Source organism: Oryctolagus cuniculus, chromosome 10, assembly GCF_964237555.1.
Source record: "Oryctolagus cuniculus chromosome 10, mOryCun1.1, whole genome shotgun sequence".
Taxonomy (NCBI): domain Eukaryota; kingdom Metazoa; phylum Chordata; class Mammalia; order Lagomorpha; family Leporidae; genus Oryctolagus; species Oryctolagus cuniculus.
In genome coordinates this window covers 20,538,981-20,556,649 of record NC_091441.1, presented here as the reverse complement: position 1 = coordinate 20,556,649, position 17,669 = coordinate 20,538,981, and the positions used below count along the sequence as shown (strand labels likewise).

Below are 17,669 nucleotides of genomic sequence, written 5' to 3'. Positions count from 1 at the left end.
CCTAAAACCAGAAATAAACCCAACAGAATCAGGTACCATCCGCAAACACACCATCTGCGCTTAGTGGACTTGCTCTGGAGACAGCACTGGGTCCACCTGGACATCAGCCTGTCTCAGCACGGATTCCAGGAACAATGTGTTCTAGACCCAGTAATCACTGGGCACCTTTGTTACTAAAAGTGGAAGAAGTCATAAAAATATCTTCACCTTCACGGATGGGCAGCTTGCTAAAAAGGGTTTTCTCAAAACAAGAGAAGCGAGAGGGCAAGTACAGCTTAAGGGCAGGCTAAATTGTCTGTGGATTTTTTTTTTAAGACACCAGGGGACCTGTGCCACCAGAGCCTCAAGGGATTTGCACGTTGAAGTCCGATGGCCGCTCTGCAGAGGGGAGAGACTCACTTGAGCCTGGTGTGGCCACCACTAGCTGGGTGGCCTTACCCAGGTCATGTCCCCGCCTGGATGAGGCTGTCATCTGTCAGTGACGGTTCCTGACCAGACCAGTGGTTCTGGAAAGTGACCACATCAGGATCCCCTGGGATTATTTTTTTAAACATCAGATTGCTGAGCCCAGTCCCAGCCCCATGTACCCTGTTCTGTACTTCTCCAGATGTCTGGGGTCCCTTCTGGCACTCAACTTCCTAATTCTATGAGACTTTTACTTTCTTTTCCCTTTCCTGTTTTTCAAATTAGCAGACTATTCTTGAGTTGTTTTGACTGGCAGAAACTCAGGCAGAAAGTACAGAGAATTCCCACCCACTCCCTTGGCTCCCTCCCTTGGTGTCTCCCATTATCAACTCACTGCGTTAGAGTAGGGCATCTGTGACAATGGATGAGGCGATACTAAGTCATGATTGTGCAGAGCCCATGGCTCACTCTGTGTGGTACATTCTGTAGGGTTTCACAAACATTTTCTAGGTTCAAGAAGACACATGGGCCACGCCTTGCTCTCAGGAGTGGGGTAGTGGGTAGAAACCGACTTAAATCCACCAACACCAAGTTGGGACAAACGAAGGACACAGTGGGACAATGGTGCCTGTGGCCAAATGTCATAAACTCGTGAATCTATATTTTTGCTTTTTGGTACTTGAGCGATCTTTCTTATGGAGTGTATCTCTGTTACTTCAAGTACAAAACCCACAGCTATTCCCTGGTAATGTGCTTTCCAAATAGGAAAAGTCCCAGGTTCTGTGACTTGGTAGTCTTCAACAATTTTGCGCACGCGCGCGCGCGCATGTGTGTGTGTGTGTGTGTGTTTTAAATCTAAGAGGTGGCTACTGGATGTTCTCCTGACCCACAGGTAATGGATGCTGAAGCCCTATGAAAGTCAGAGATTTAAATACTGAGAAACTTAGAGGGGGGGCAGGTGAAGCACTTGGAACATTCATTCTCACATAGTCTTCCTGTGATTTCCTTAGGACAGATGCTAAGAGCTGAATGACTGTCAAAAACTTATTCTCCAAAGTCAGGGTTCTGCTTCCCCAAATTCCATTAGAAGCAAACAGTACCATTTCAACATTTAAGTTTTCGCACACCTTTTTTTTTTTTCAAATTCTAATATTTTTAGAACCAAACAGGACCAATTAAAATACATTTTATTGATTTTGATATGATTTATCATATAACAGACAGTTCATGTATAGGTTCTAACTGAGCAAAGAATACATTGAAGAAAGTTTGCAGACTTTTCTCTTTCTCTGGCATTATCCTTGAACCACCTTTTCCCTTCCTAGTAGTCAAAACAGAGGAAAAAAGGGTTGTTGTGGATATAAAAAATGCAGAAGTCTTGTGCATTGCTGCTGGAAAGACACAGTGGGTCCGCCTTTGCGGAAACCAGTATGTTTGTCTCTCAAAGGATTGAGCAGTTACTTTATGATCCAGCAACTCAACTTCCAGGCACATAGCACTGAAAGCAGCGATGTGAGCACTTGTCCACCAAGGTGCACGGCCTCACTGTTCAAGACAGAAAGGAGAAATACCCCAAACATCTATCTGATGTCCTGCTGAATAGAATGTGGTATTCAATTCAATGCAATATTACCCAGCCTTAAAAAGGAAATTCTGGTGCACGCTACAACAGGGATGAAAGCTGAGACTATGTTGCTAAGTGAAATAAGCCAGCCCTAAAAGAACAAATAGGAAGGACTTAGAATAGGCAAATTTCTAGACAGAAATGAGGATGGTGGGTGCCAGGGGCTGGGAGAAGGGGGAACACTAGGTGTTTGTTGATGAGTATATTTCCAATTTGAGAAAAACAAGGTTGTTCAGGGATGAACGATGACAGTTGTACCACATTTTGATATGATTTATCGTATAACAGATAGTTCATGTATAGGTTCTAACCGAGCAAAGAATACATTGAAGAAAGTTTGCAGTTGTACCACAATGGGAAGGAACTTAAGGGCACTGAGCCCTACACTCCACAATAAAGTGGTAGATTCTATGTCACTTATCATTTACCACAATAATAAAAGACGTACTCCATGGTTTATCTTTTCTGGAGAAAGGAGAAGAAATTTAAGTTGATTTCAGCTAAAAAGTTTCCTGGCTGGACAAGCTGCCCAATGATAGAGTTTCCTCCCCTGGGTCAGGCAGTGTGCTCAGAGCTAGAAACACACTGGCAAACAGGAAGTCACAGGCCCTACCCTTAAGAGGCTCAGGGTCCAGCCCAATGGTTCTCCAACTTTGGCGGGCATTGGCACCCTCTGGAGGGGGTGGGTGCTTGGTGCAGCTTGGAGACGCTGGTCTTGGGATGCCCACAACCCATAGCACAGGCCTGGTTTGAGTCCTGGCTGCTCCGCTTCCAATCCAGCTTCCTGCTCATGTTCCTGGGAGATAGCACAAGATGGCTCAAGGGCTTGTGTCCCTGCCACCCAGAGGAGAGACTCAGACTGAATTCCTCTTCCTGGCTTCAGCCTGGCCCTGCCCTGACTGTTGCAGGCATTTGGAGACTAAATCCAGCGCAATGAAGATCTATCTCTGTCTTACTGCATTTCAAATAAAGATGAAATTAAATACATCAGAGAAACCTCCTGTAGGTCTTACTAAACACAAATTGCCTGACCCCACCCTCAGGGTGTCTGGACTGGAAGTCTGGACTGGGGCCCGGGAAGCTGCCTTCCTGGCAAGCTCGTGGGAGACACCAGTAATGCTATTCCAGGGCAACTCTTTGAGCAGCCCTAGTGCAGAGACGGGAAGTGCAGGAATAGGAGCCACTTCAATGAAGCGCAGCAGGTGCCATCATGAGCATCCACCTAGGACATATGCCAGAGCGCTGGTCTGTGCTGCGAGAGGTCAACCCCAGCCTTTCCCAGGCAGTGGAATAGGAACTGAAATCTAAACTTAGACCCCCGGGACATGGGGGAGTGAGTCAGGAATGGTCCTTTCCAGGTGGGGCGTGCAGTATCTGCAAAGGTCTGGAGGCGAGAATGCACACAGCTGCTCTTCGCATTGCAAGTCGTCCTGCATCATAGGAGGTCAAAGGATGATGGCGAGGATGGGGAGTGAGGGAGTGAGAGGTACAGTACATCGTGGAAGGCATAAAGAAGCCTAGAGTTCACGCTTAGGGAGCAGGGAGCCAGCCTCAGCCACCATTGCAGCATTAGAGGATCAAAGCTCCAAGAACTATGGTGAGCCCACCATCTTCATGGAGGGCTGAGCTCCAGCAGGGTCACGCCCGAGGGGTTAGGGAAAGCGGCACTGGCTGAGGCCCCTCTGATTCTAGGATCACCCAATCAGACCAAAGCTCAAGCTCCCTGGAAAGCTTTTTGCTGCCCAAGGAGCCAGAGGTCAGAGTCGTGCAGGTCCACAGTGCTGTCAATACAGTAGCCTGGGAGGCCATTTTAAAAGGAATTGGGGCTGGCGCTGTGGGGTAACGGGCAAATCTGTGGCCTGTGATGCCAGCATCCCACATAGGCACTGGTTCGTGTCCCAGCTGCTCCACTTCCAATCCAGCTCCCTGCTAATGCACCTGGCAAAGTAGTGGAAAATGGCCCAAATACTTGGGCCCCGGCACCCACATGAGGGACCTTGATAAATCCCCTGGCTCCTGGCTTTTCCTGCCCCAGCCCCAGCCATTGCAGCCATTTGAGGAGTAAACCAGCAGATGGATGATTGATCTCTCTATATATATATGTTTCTCCCTCTCTCTGTAACTCTGCCTTTCAAATAAATAAATCTTTTTTAAAAAAGTGATTAACTAAAATTTACTTAAAAGCCAGTACCTCGGTTACACTTCCCACGTTTCAAGTGTTCTATGGCTATGTGTGGCTAGCACCTAGAAACAGGAAGCTTTTGGGATCAGCTCTGTGGCGTAGCAGGTGGAGCTGCTGCCTGCAATGCTGATATCTCATATGGGTGCTGGTTCACGTACTAGTTGCTCCACTTCTGATTCAGCTTCCTGTTAATGCACCTGCGAAAAGCAGCAGAGAATAGCCCGGATACTTGGGTCTCTGACACCCACATGGGAGACCTGGAGGAAACTCCTGGCTCCTAGCTTCAGCCTGGCTCAGCCCTGGCCATTGCAGTCACTGAGGAGGGAATCAACAGATAGAAGACCTCTCTGTCTCTCCTTCTATGTAGCTCTTCCAAATAAATAAAAGAAAAAAATTTTAAGGTTGCTTTCCTCATCACAGAAAGTTCTACTAGACAGGTCTGGACCAGGAAAGAGAAGCAGGTAGGTTGGATCTAAGACTTGCTAGGAATCTTGACTTTATTGTCTTCAGCCAGCAAGCAGGGGTGGGTGCTATAGCACAGTGGTTAATCTCTGCTTGGGATGCTGGCATCCCTTATGTAAGTCTCTGGGATCAAGTCTAGTCTCCACTTGCAATCCAGCTTCCTGCTAATGTGCACCCTGGGAGGCAATCGGTACAGTCCCTGCCATGCATGTGGGAAACCTGGATAGAGTTTTTGGCTCCTGGCTGCAGCCTGGTCTAGTCCCTCTAAATTGATTTTTTAAAATCTAGAGTAGAAACATAACTATGGCCGGCGCTGTGGCATAGCGGGTAAGACTGCTGCCTGCAGTGGCAGCATCCCATTTGGGCGCCAGTTCAAGTCCCTGTTGCTCCACTTCCGATCCAGCTCTCTGCTATGGCCTGGGAAAGCAGTGGAAGATGGCCCAAGTCCCCGGGCCCCTGTACCCTCATGGGAGACCCGGAGGAAGCTCCTGGCTCCTGGTTTTGGATCAGCACAGCTCCAGCCAATGCAGCCAATTGGGCAGTGAACCAGTGGATAGAAGACCCCTCTCCCTCCCTCCCTCCCTCTCTCTCTCTCTCTCTCTCTCTGCCTCTTCTTCTTTCTCTGTGTAACTCTTTCAAATAAATAAATAATTCTTTTAAAAAAAAGAAAAATAACTAAGAATTCCTCACAATAAATACTCAAGCTACAACTGTGCTAGATATCACTTTCCTAAGGGGATCTAAGGAATACATTTTTAAGCCACTAAGAATCCCAGAATCATACTTATTCTCCAAAGTCATCTCCAACCCTAAAAATCCCTGGCCAAGGGAACTGAGGGAGGGAAAAATACACCACAGATTAAAATACTGAAAGGCCATTTTTCCTGCTTATGTGTCCAAAAAAGCCAAGCTTTTAAAGCTTTCTCTATTGTGTATTTCACCTCCAAGTCAGGATGCAGGATTCAAAATATTGCATTGCTAATCCTTACTCTGACTACAAAAGGCAGAAAGTGGTGGCTTGCCAAACCCCACGCCGAGGACAGGAATGGAAACTGATGCAAGGAGGAAGTGAGTGATGCTGTAACCCGAAACACACCCTGGAGAAAGGTTTAACCCTCGGCCGCCTCCACTCCTCACTCCTCCCTTCTCTTCCTTGTAGATAGAAATCAACTTTCCTCGGGTTACAATACAAGAGCCTTCTCAGGTCTGCCCTGAGCCACCTCAAACCACCAGGGATGGGAGACCACATATTCACCAGTTCCTGCTTCAGTCAGAATCAGGACCAACCGGCAAGGAACGCAGTGAAAGGCCCCTTGGGAGCACCTCACCTGGGGCACAGCAGGAAACAGCCAGACTGCACCAATCCAGGAAGCAACCGGCTTGGGCCCTCACTCACAACCACACATGCACCACTCTAAATTGATTTTAATTATCTCAAATGCTTGGGGATAATCTCAAAGGACAGGAGACAGCCACAGAGGACCCTGGAGTAGACAGTGGAGCTGGCAAGGGAGAAGAAAACCTCATCAGACGCATTGCAGACACACCAGCAAACAGCATCTATGATCCAAGAACTTAGCTGTAATTCTGATTTAATAGTGAATTACTGATAATACCAGTTAGTTAGCATTTATTGAGCTTGTACTACACTTGACAAATACAAATGTATTTTAAGCGCAAAGGCACGGGGGTGTGTTTGGGCCAACAGTGGAGACACTGGTCCCACGTCAGAGTGCCTGGGTTTGATTTTCAGCCCTGGCTCCTGACTCCGGCTTCCTGCTACTGCTGACTCCAGGAGGCAGTGGTGATGGCTCAAGTCATTGAGCCACCCTTATGAGACACGTGGGTTGAATTTCCCGGCTGCCAGTCTTAGCCCTGGCAGTTGTGGGCATCCGGGGAGTGAACTAGGGGGGTGATCTCTCTGTCTCCTCTTATCTCTGTCTCTCTGATGAGTTTTTGTTAAATGGCCTCAGAAACTCAGTCATGGGATGTCACCATGCTTCGTCTCAGCTACATCACAACGTGAGATGCAGGCTTCCTTTCTTCCCTGCAGCCAGCCCACCAAGAGTCCAGTTTCTCCAGCTGAAGACGCTGGACCTGCCCCTGACGGGAGGGAGGGAAGAGGAGGCGGTGACAGTCTGACCCGAGTCCCTGAGGCACTGCTCCCTTCTACGGAGAGCGCCTTGGACGTCAAAAGGAGGAAGCCTGAACTTAGCGCTGGTTACTCGTGTCGGAGGACCACGATGGAACTCTTTCCCACCATTCCTTCCAAAAACCAGAACAGTGCTATTTCCTGAGGAGACAAGCTCCCCATGAGGATTCCCTCCCACATCTGGCTGATTTCATAAAGCATGACACGGCTCCCGCTCTGTGCACTGGCGTGGCACCTCCCTTATTAGGAGACAATCCTGTCCTCCCTCATCCCACAGTCCGCCTTCTTGGTAATTCCCCCATGAGCCGAGTTGGCCAACTTTCCCTTACTCAAGCTTTCAAACTTCAGGCCTGGGAGTTATTTTTAGGCATCTTCACTTCCAGAGCCAACTGCAGAGTTTGCTTCTGATAAGCGGCGAGCAGGGAGCAGCGCCCGGTGACTCACTTTGGTCACACGGGTGGCAGGGGCTCTGCTCAGCGGCCGTGTCCCGCTCAGAACCTCGCTGTAATCCCTGTAATCCCTGACCTTGGAAACCAGTGAGCTGATCAGTCTCTGAAGATATGAGTCCTATCGAACAAGATAAATTAGTTTTCCAGTAACGTCAAGGGGCGCGCACAGCAGTGAGGTTGGCAAAACCAGAAATGCCACATTCAGGAGGGAGTGCAGCCCAGATGATAAACACCTGGCAGGAAGCTCGCTGGCTCTGCCTTTAGCTGGGAGACAAGGCAGTTCCCACCAGAACTGCTCTGAGAGAAAGCAATAACCAACAGATGGCTCATTCGGCAAGCAGGTCTACAACGCTGATTCAATCTGAGCGTTCGTATTTGAAAAGATTTGTTTATTTGAAAGACAGAGTTAGAGACAGATCTTCTATCCCCTGGTTCATTCCCCAAATTACCACAGTGGGCAGAGCTGGGCCAGGCTGAAGCCAGGAGCCCAGAACTTCATCAGGGTCTCCCATGTGGGTGGCAGGGGTCCAGGCACTTGAATCCTTTTCCATTGCTTTCCCAGGTGCATTAGCAGGGAGCTGGATCAGAAGTAGAGCAGCCGAGACTCGAACCAGTGCTCATGTGGGATGCTGCTATCACAGGCAGCCACACGACCCGCTGCACCACAACATCGGTGCAACACTTTTTGAGCAAATGCTCAACTGGCAGGTTCTTGACAAATATTCCAAAGTCCAAAACAACCCCGAATCTGAAACATTTCTGATTCCACATTTCCCATAAAGGGTACTCAACCTGTATTCCGAAAAAGTGTTTTATACTGGCTCACCCTAACCTACACAATGCTTTCTAGCTTCCTTTAAGTTAGGCTAAGAAAAGACAAAACAGCTAATCACAAGAACCCTCTCCAGCTTTCCGAGGTGGCATCTGTAATTCTATGACATCACCGCTTTCTGAAAGAGCTAAGAAGGATCACAAGGGACGAGCCTCTGAGAATATGAAATTCTCCTGCTTGCTCTTCTACCCCCCAAGAAGCTGATGCAAGAAACAAACGATGCGTGATACAAAGTATAGAAAGAGATAAGGTATACAGCAGGCATCAAGCATAAATGAACTAGGGGCCCCATCCTCATATGCCTGCAGTCTGTGCAGCACTGTGACGGGGGCTGTCCAATTCATCACGCCTGCTGCTGGCTGGAGGGTCCAGGACAGCAGTCACCTGCCTGTGACGGCCAGGGAAGCACGGGGGGAAGGGGTGGTGAGTTCAGCCAGGACACAGTTGGTTGGGAGACCGGAAGTGAGACGAGACAGGCTTTTCAAGAGAGGCACCCCATTGGTAAAATTCTCAGTAGCTCCGAAGTCCACAGGACTAGTTCCAAGTTACCCCGGGGCAGGCAGATGAGGGGTGAGGAAGAAGATGGTTGCGAGAGGCTGGAAAGAGGACTTGGGCAAGGCTGGGAAGGTCACGCATGTTAGGAGCACTGGGGTGTGCACGCTGTCTCTTACGCGTGGGACAAATGTCTTCTGAATGTGACACGTCCTTAGCAGCCCACAAACAACAAGGCTCCTGCTCCCTGAAGCTTGAGTCTGGTGGGGGAGGCAGACAGGAGTCCAGCCCGCTGGAGTATTTATACCAAGAGGCAGAAGTAAGAGACTGAGGACACAGAGCAGGGCCGAGAGGCTGGGGAGGTGCCACAGAACAGATGGGCTGTGCACGAGGTCAGGAGCACCAGCAGAGGTGATGGACTTGGAGAGCAACGGGCTAGCAACTGTCTGTGCAAAGAGCCTGGGGCCACCCAAGCAGGAGCTGTCTCGATCAGATCTGCACTTCTGAACTGAGAACCTTGACTCCAGGAAGAGAGGGTGCCGAGCTACAGCCCAGACAGGACTGCGGAAGGTTCTTACTCTCCCCTGGCCAAGCGAGGGTCAAGACAGAGCTCACAGGCAGGGCAAGCAGAGAGGAGGGGGTGACGGCAGCCATTCCAGAGGCACAGGCAACAGAATTCCATGGCCGTTCACCCGGGCAGGGGCCCCAGGACAGAAGATGAGGAGGATACCTGGCGTCCAGCTCGAGTGACCGGGGCTCTTGCTGAATACCAAAGGTGTCCCCAGTCCCTGCCTTTTTGGCCCCAGCATTCTCTGTGCTTACTTAGCATTTTGTCGGAGAGGTGGGTGGCTCCCCTGAGGAGAGACATCAAACTTCAGGCGCTACTCAAACTCAACCCAAACAGAACCTCTCACTTTGCCCTCTCCTGCCCATTCACCCAGGGCTTCCTCACCTGGAGTCCCCTCCGAAGTCCTCTTTCCTCTCGCCCGCACCCCAGCCATCTGCGTGCCTGATCAGCTCTACCTGCTGACGTCCCCAGAATCTCCACCCCTGCCGCCCACCCGGCTGCTGCCCACCAGCTGGCACCTGCTCTCACCCCTCCACCCCCCCCCCTCCCCAATTCAGCCCAGAAGGGAAGCAGCCGGGTTCTCTGAGCGGTGAATGAAGCTCACGGGACTCCTCGGCTCCCAGCTTACAATGCACCCTCAATGGGGCAGCCCCAATCTGCCTGCTCTTATGTCCTGTGTCCTCACCCACCTCAGCCCCTCCCTGGGGCCACACAACATCAGGTCCCGGGCCTGGAAGTCTCTCCCAGCAACCCTAGGGCTCAGCCCCATCACCCCTACATTACAATCCTACAGCCCCAGCCTTGTGGATTCTGCCACACTCTTCCCCAGTGTCTCCCGAGCACTTCCCATCTCCCAACAGCCTGTGGTATGTTGACTGTGTCTCTTCCTAGAGGACCACACTCCCTGGGGGAAGCAACATGGGTTTCCCCTGCTCAGATTTATCCCCGACACTTGAGACGGAGCCCAGCACCCAGGATCCCATAGACATCTGCTGAGTGAAAGGTCGCCATATTAAATAGGCCCCTCACCTCTGCTACAGCTCCTGCTGAGTTGTCTGCCCTACAGCATTTATTGCCAATGCATGACAAACGACAAGCCCCTGTGTGAGCGTGTTCATTCTCTCTGCACGTGACCGTGCAAGCTCTGTCAATGCAGGGGACTTGGTCTCGCCTTCTGTGCTGTATCCAGAACAGCTAGGTCAGTGCCTGGCTCTCAGTGAGTACTCAAATATAGACGGGGCGGGCGGCGGGGAATGGGGAGGAAAGAAAGAGGGAGCGAGAAAGAAGGAAGGGGGGTGAGGGTGAGGTTGAGAGAGAGAGAGAGAGAGAGAAAGGCAGGAAGAATGGGGAGGGAGGAAGGACAGACAGAAAGAGAGAATGATGGATGGATGGCCTCTCACCCCCTAAGTGCAGGGTCACAGGTGAGTTGGCCCTAAGAGGCTTTTCTACCTAGAACCAGAGATCCGGCCAGGGAACAGTGAAACGATGGAACATTCACTTGTAACCTATGCATCCCTGCACTGGCGCAGTCAACGTGGAAAAGACCGTCTCAGGGTGAACAGCGTGCATTGGCCTCCAACTGAAGGAAGCGTAGGTCCTGGCACAACAGGCGCCATCATGATCCGTAGATCGCTTTCCCTACAGGTGGAACAATAAATAACAGGGATCGGCCAAGCTCGTTACCTGGCACAACCAACCGGGGAGCAGACTTGATGATTCAACGCCACGCAGAGCCCATCCTGCGCGCTAAGGAAACAAAACCTCATGTGTGCTTGGTGGAGCTCTGCCCGGCTACTCTTTCACCTCCATTGTGACTCGCTTGGCACAACGCCTGCCATTCTAAAGGTAATGATTGTAATGACGACAGCACCTCAGCTCCCAAGTCACCTTTCTTCTAGCCGTCTATTCTTTTCAGCGTCTCCTACGCATGAGGCATCCTCCAGTCTTGAAAGGTATTTTCGATACTGGGGGAGGAAGGATCACCTTCAACTTGCAGAAAGAAAACCGAGACAGGTTTAGGATGTGTGGCACAGGCTTCAGGGCCTGCCTGGCAAGGAGTCTGCTCTTTTGCTGGTAGCTGGGGTGCCACCTACACCGCAAGCCAGTTGTCCGGGTCTGCTCCACTGGACAGTGGGAGAAGTGGAGGGAACCACAAGCTCTTTGCTTTGCTCTCCACATTACTTTCCTGGTGAACCCAGAGTCACTGTGGATCCTTAACAGTGACCAGGGGAAGCCAGTCACAATAAAACAAAGCCATGTTCACGATGCATGGGGTTCTTGGGGAGTGACTGGCTAGAAATGACTGGAAGACGAGGCTGGCACGACTGTCCGGGCCTCTTTTGTAAGACAGACGTCTCCTTTCTCAGAGGTCCACAGCCCCCTCCTCACGGAAGCAGGTGAAGGGCGGTGCCTGGGGAGGTTTCCAGTCCCGTCGCCCAGGGACAAGGACACAAAGCGCAGCTCTGAGCCCTGCTCCAGCCCTCTCACCACGCGGCGTTTCTTTCCAAGGTTTTCCAGCTGTCTCCTCAAGTTCCTTTCTTTATTTGTAAGTTTTGTTGACTTTATGTGACATAATTGTACCCATTTATGGGATACAAAGTGGTTACCAATACGGGTACAAGCGATCAAGTCAGGGCAGCAAACATTGATTTGAGCTGGGAACCCTCCAGCTCCTTGTGGTTACCCTGAGGCGTCTACCACGTTGTTGTGGATGGCAGTCACTCTACTGCGCTAGAACATGCTAGAACTTACTCCTCCTTGAAGGTTCCTCAAATTAATTTCTGAAGCTGGGAGCAGAATCCAATGGAGGAAAACCTTGAAAAAGTTCAGTCTGTTGTGTTGTGTGCCCATCATACTCCTATACAGACAGTATTCCACTGTTACTGGGTTTGAGGAGAAAAAAGAAATGTGCACACAGGCATTTGCAAATGCGAAGACTTTCTCTAGAAAGCAAAGCCATGAACAAGTAGTGGCTGGTGCCTCCGGGGAGAGGACCGGGGTAAAACGAGGCAGGAAGTGCCATCTTACACTTGATACCCTTGGTGCCTTTGGAAGACGGTACCGTTCGCATGGACTACCTACTCAAACAGACTCAAAACCACGATCCCATGTGGGGCCAGCACTGAAGCTCGGGAAGTCATTTTGTTGGAGCCCTTCATGGGGAAATGACGACACTAAGGGTCTCCCCCTGGGAGCACCAGCGATGCTGGAGAACTGAAGAGCTCACTAGGCCAAGGAGCCCCCCCAAAGGCAGGGGACACTTCTTTGTTGTCCCCTAAATCTTCGTCCTCACATGAGTGATCTACTTCTGCCTGACAAAACACTCCAGAAAGTAGCAGTTTAAAGACACAAGGATTTATTGGTTTTGGGAGCCCAGGACGCTGGGCATGGCTCAGGGACCCTCTCAGACAGGCTGCAGCCACCTGCAGGCTTGCCTGGGGAGGACCTACTTCCAGGCTGCTGGCTGGAGGCCACCAGTATTTTCCTGCCTTCTGCGTCTTCCCACGGGACAGCTCAGAGCCTCGCAGCTGGCTTCTTTTGGAGCACACAAGAGCCAGAGAGAGAGCTCAAGCAGGCAGGAGTAGGGTCTTCTGTCCCCCACCCCGGAAGTGACCTCCTGTCACTGCGGCCATATTCTAGCCACCAGGAAGGCCCTCCGAGGCCTAGCTCTCCCTTAAGGGGACAGAGCCACCCAGAAATAGAAGCAGCCACAAAGTACACTTGACTAAGAATCCGGAGACACTTCAGCTGGAGCCCAAGTTTGGTCAAAAGTAGCGTGAACAGACTCCGATGGGACAAACGTAAGAGACTCCGATGGAACAAACGTAAGAAGTCCAGTGGTACACGTGGAAACCAGAAGCGCAGCACAGAATCCTAAGTGCACGTGGACAGCACAGGGAAGCTGCCAGAAGTGGCAAAAACCAAACGCAAAATGAACTTTTACAATCCAAAGTTGGCATCGGCTGTGATCTGATGTTCAGTTTTTATGTTAACAGCACTAGCGCATCTATCTTATCCTGTGTGATTAATGAATATCAACTTGCCTAATAAAAGAAGGAAGAGGAACAGTGTTTCTCCTTCTGGGAAACCTGGGATAAATTAACCCAGCAGATCAATGCTGGAGTGCAGAAGTTGGGGGAATCTCCTGGCCTTAAAGGCCGGGTTCCCAATCGTCATGACGTATTTGATTATTTTGAACTTCAAAATTCACAAGTTTGTCTGTATATGCAAAGTTATTTGGGAGAGATCAAGAAGAGAGGGAAGTTTTTCAGACCTGAAGTTGGAAAAGTTACTGTCATCTCTCCTTCGCTGGAATACATCCGCGCACCATGACATCTTTTAAAATCCTTTAAACATGGAAATGCGGAAATTCATGGTTACTCTAAACATAGCCGAAAATTTTACAGGATTTGTTCAGTTTGAACAAAGAGGCATTGGGCTTGGCTCCCAAGTCCTTCGGCACAGCTGTGAGTCACATCCTGTCGTGTGTTCCATATGGGAACAGCTTCGGGAATTTCACAATTGAAACTCCAAGGCTGGCTGCCAACTCCTTCAGCGCAGGCCGTGGAGGGACCGGGGAGAAAAGCAAGCTGTGGGGAAAGGGGGTCCCAGTGCTGTGGCCATCAGGATGCCGAGAGCCTGGCAGGTCCACTCAGGGCCACAGGGATTTCCTTTAAAGGCCAACACATGCAGCTGGTTCAGCCTTCCGTTTTTGCAGACAGAATCTCTTAGCTTACTTGTCTATAGCAAGAGTGGCTGCCCAGTGGACCCAAGATCGAGAATGGTGTGTGTAAAAAGCTTAGCTTCCCCTGCCGACTGTGACTAACAGAAGACAGCGTTTTGCACCTGGCCTTTCTTTCTCTCTTCTTCTGGCACACACAGCCCTTCTTCCACTCACCAGTTGGCAAACCACCTCTGAGTGCTCAGGAGTCCGGTCCCCATAGCCACGTCCCCGGGCCTGTCACCATGTGGTCACCATCCGCATCTTGGCAACATGTGCCTGGCTGCTCTCACGGGCCAGCTGCTGCTTACGGTTCATCCAAACAGACCTGAGAGCGCACACCCATCAGACAGAGCACCCAAAAGCAGGCCTTCCATGCCGACACGTCTGCTTCAGAATCACTCAGAACTTTGGACAGAGCAGGGCAGGACCTGGGAAGCTTGACTTTTGCCACGACTCTCGTTGTGATTTGGGTGAGCAGCAGCAGCTCTGGGCTAAGGCGTGCTGTGAACGTCTGCTCTTGCCAACAGGTGCTCGCTCTGGCCCTATCTTATTCTGAGGCTGCTTCATCTCCCCGCTGTGGAGTTTTGTGGAGTGGTCACGGCACGACAAAGTGGTTAAAGTCATAGAAACAAAACCACCTAGTGTGGAGCTATCAGGGCTCTTGGAGAAAAATCTGCAAAGTCTTTATTTTCACGAGAAGGCTCGAGAGAGCTCAGAAGAGTTAGGAGCAGTGACTGGTGCTGCTCTACCTAGTGTCCTGGGCCTCTGTGTTCCTGGCTGCGAGGCGGAAACGACTGAGTGAACGAATTCGTCATTGAATCCCTACTACACTATGGACCTTAGAGATAAAGCAGACGTGGTGGTCCCCCCACTGTATCTCAGAGGAAGAGAACCTTTGACAGGTGGTCAGACATGGTGGAGCAGGCATTTGATGTGGTTAAGATGCCACATGGGATGTTTATATCAGTATCAGAATGTCTGGTTCAAGTTTCAGCTCCTTCACTTCCGATCCGGCTTCCTGTGAATGAGGCAGCAGGTGTTGGCTCAAGTACCTGGGTGTCTCTGCCATCCTTGTGGGACACCTGGATGGGGCTCCTGGTTCCTGGCTTCTTCCTGGCCCAGCCCCAGATGTTGCAGGCCTCTGGGGAATGAACCAGCAGACGGCAGCTCACCCTATCAGGCCAAAGCATGCTGCAGCAGGATCTTACACAATGAAAAACAGAGCAAAAGGGTAGCAGGGGCTAAGGTACCCTGTACTCTTAGAGAAAATGAGGTAGTGTTTTGCCATCAGCAAATCACCGCATGGACATGGGTTACCAAATGACTTCATCCAGCCACCAGAGCTGCTACATTACAGAATCCCACTCAGCGTCTAAGTTCCAGCACTCGCTCATTCCGTCACTTTCCCCATAGGTTTATTATAGATGTTTCCACAGACTCAAGAAATTTTTGATACACTGGAAGACATCCTATCCTATGGAAGGTCTACTCCCACACTGTCTGCCTTCCAAGCACTTCTCTGTCTTGTCTCCGCAGCAGGATCACCCCAGGGGTACCCCAAGTTGGTTAATAAGTTTGATTGTGCACACTTGAGAACCTCATTTATTGAAAGACCAACAACAAATGGCACCCTCCCCTGAAACTCCTGTCATCTCTGGTTTTATGAGCCTTTAAGAAGGCTCCAAATAATGTAAAGTCTATATTTAGTGGTGGTTCTCTTAGAAAACTGATTTACCCTCTAAATGACAACTGGCTTGGGGTCATTCTTCTTTTCTGAAGACACAGCGGCTGGTGGCATACAGAGAGGGTCTTAGAACTAAGACAGGTGACTGAGATGATCGCTCAGGCTAAAATTCTCTACAAGAGGGCAGATGTTGTGGTGCCGTGGTTAAGATACCGCTTAGGTTATCCACACCCCGTATCAGCGTGCCTAGTTCAAGTTCTAGTTCTCCACTTCTGATCCAGCTTCCTGTAAATGTGCACCCAGGGGGAGCAGCAGCTCAATACCTGGGTCCCTGCCACTCACATGGGAGACTGGGAATGCAGTCTTCTAACCTCAGCCTGGTCCGGCCCTGGCTGTTGCAAGCATTGGGGGATTGAACCAGCGGATGGAAGGTCTGTCTCTTTTTCAAATAAATGAAAATGCTCTACCAGAAACTCTAAGATATGTATCGTGCAGATACGGGGGATGGTAGAGTGCGATCATGGGTAAGATAGTATTCAGGTGGTTTGATGTTTAGTAGAAACACGGGTGTACTTGCCGTGACCCACACATCAGAGTTGACACAAATGGCTTAACAAATGAGTTATTTCCTAACTGCATTTCATTGAATAATACAAGGCCCAAGGAAAATGAGAACTTCAAAGATATCAAATATGGGCCGGCGCCGCGGCTCAATAGGCTAATCCTCTGCCTAGCGGCGCCGGCACACCAGGTTCTAGTCCCGGTCAGGGCACCGGATTCTGTCCCGGTTGCCCCTCTTCCAGGCCAGCTCTCTGCTGTGGCCCAGGAGTGCAGTGGAGGATGGCCCAAGTGCTTGGGCCCTGCACCCCATGGGAGACCAGGAGAAGCACCTGGCTCCTGCCTTTGGATCGGCGTGGTGCGCTGGCCGCAGCACACCAGCCGTGGCGGCCATTGGAGGGTGAACCAACGGCAAAAGGAAGAGCTTTCTCTCTGTCTCTCTCTCTCACTGTCCACTCTGCCTGTAAAAAAAAAAAAAAAAAAAATATATATATATATATATATATATATAATATGCCTGGTAAGATGCTATCTTGAATGAAGCCATATGAAGACGTCTAAAAAAAAAAAATAAGAATGGAAGACAACAGAAGCCATCTCTACGAGACAACGGAGCTTGTCTTCCCCGGGTCTCTGCATCTTTGCTTCTCAAAGAGGGCTCTGGGCCCTGCAAGGTACGTTGCTTGTTAAACATGGAGAATTTCACCACCAGCCAAATCCAGCACCCACATCTTGACAAGATCCCCAAGAGATTCCCATGCATTTTGGTGTTTAAAAGCCACTGGTCGACACTGGGGGAGTTGATGCTTTCTGAGTGGCCCCTTCTCATGCACATGTGGACCGGGGTCAATAAGCAGAATTTTCTGAGGATTCATAACCTCAAGCATTCAGCCCAGCCATTGCAACTGGAACTTTTTATTATTTTCCAAGCCTGGGGACGCACAAATCATTCTGCAAGATAGTCCTCCACTGCAAAACCTTCTTGGGAATCTTCCAGAATAGCCCTAACCTGAGTCAGCGGCTCCCTTCTCTACACCCTACAACCTGGCATAACACGCTGCCCTCCCTCCCCAGGTCGGGTCAGCTCATCTCCATTTCACTCACCCACCCACCCACCCACCCAGCAACTACTCCTGCTAAATTGCACTGCCTTTATTCCAACAGCCAAGTGGAGTGGCCAGAGAATACCCTTAGAAGGTGACACTTGAGCTAAAAAAAGAGGAGGAGCCTCTCAGAGGAAAAGTTTTCGGCTGAGAAAGCAACAGATGGAAAGGTCCTGGGACAGGAACGGCCTCGTCACGCTCCAGAAACCTGAAGGTAAAGCAGGACAAGAATGGAATTCATGGAAGGAGGCCGGGGTCAGAGCTGGCTGGGCCCAATGAGCTGTAGAAAGGAAACAGATGTGATTTATCACTGCAAGGGTGAGCTACTAAAGGGATTTGCTGCTGGGTGTGAACGAGATCCAGGATCTGGTTGGCTGCTCTGGGTTGCAGCAGGGCAAGGTAGAAGTATAATTGTTAGCAGGCCACTGCAGTACC

At 50.4% G+C, this 17,669-nt stretch overlaps 1 protein-coding gene across 1 annotated transcript in view; it reads right to left on the bottom strand.

Annotated features, from left to right (window-relative positions):
* Positions 1 to 17,669, bottom strand: part of ATP8B1 (ATPase phospholipid transporting 8B1) — a 127,459-nt gene that overhangs the window by 96,410 nt on the left and 13,380 nt on the right. The window lies entirely within an intron of this gene.